Source organism: Mandrillus leucophaeus, unplaced genomic scaffold, assembly GCF_000951045.1.
Source record: "Mandrillus leucophaeus isolate KB7577 unplaced genomic scaffold, Mleu.le_1.0 Scaffold94, whole genome shotgun sequence".
NCBI lineage: Eukaryota > Metazoa > Chordata > Mammalia > Primates > Cercopithecidae > Mandrillus > Mandrillus leucophaeus.
The window spans coordinates 6,085,229-6,086,273 of record NW_012110252.1 but is presented as its reverse complement, the minus strand read 5'-3'; positions in this window follow the sequence as shown (position 1 = coordinate 6,086,273).

Genomic DNA, 1,045 nt, shown 5'->3' with positions numbered 1-1,045 from the left:
ACTAATATGGGTACAAATAGATGAATTGTGCTTCTTTTGCTATTCTTTTTTGTTTTTTTGTGGTTTTTTTTGAGATGAAGTTTCACTCTTGTTGCCCAGGCTGGAGTGCAATGGTGCAATCTCGGCTCACTGCAACCTCCGCCTCCCGGATTCAAGCAATTCTCATGCCTCAGTTTCCCAAGTCGCTGGATTACAGGCATGCACCACCAGGACCTTCTAATATTTTGCATTTTGGTAGAGATTGGGCTTCTCCATGTTGGTCAGGGTGGTCTCAAACTCCCAATCTCAGGTGATCCATCCTCCTAGGCCTCCCACAGTGCTGGGATTACAGGTGTAAGCCACCGCGCCCAGCCGTTCTTTTGCTATTCTTTCCTCCCTTTGGGCACTGGGAATGCAGGCAGGATGAGTGGAATTCTAGCAGTAATTCTAGATCACAGAATGATCCTCGGTTGGAAGATAAATGTTAGCAAGGTGCAAGAAATAGATGACCACTACTCTATCTGTCCTGGATTACTACCTTTGCATTCTTCTATATAAAAGAGAAATGACTTAACTTTGTGTAAGCCATTGCAATTTTTGGTGTTCTGTCGCAGGTAACTGAACTTAATCTTCATTGGTAAGATACATATGTAAGCACAATTATTTATTTTTTATTTACTTTTTGAGACAGGGCCTCACTCTTGCTTAGGCTGGAGTGCAGTGGTGCTATCATAGCTCACTGCAGCCTCAGGCTCAAGTGATCCTCCCACTTAAGCCTCCCTAGTATCTAGGACTACCGAAGCATGCCAGTGTACCCTAAGTAGCAGAGATGCCCTCATCTCACTATGTTATCCAGGCTGGTCTCAAGCTCCTGGCCTCAAATGATCCTCCCATCTCAGCCTCCCAATGTGTGGAACCACATAAAGTAAAATAGAATCATTATACCTGAAGTGTGCAATCTGCTTTTTCTCATTTAACACGTTGAATGCATGTCTATTTATTATTACAAATTATTCTATATTCAATTTAGGCTGATTTTCAATTTAACTATAATTTATTTATTTAA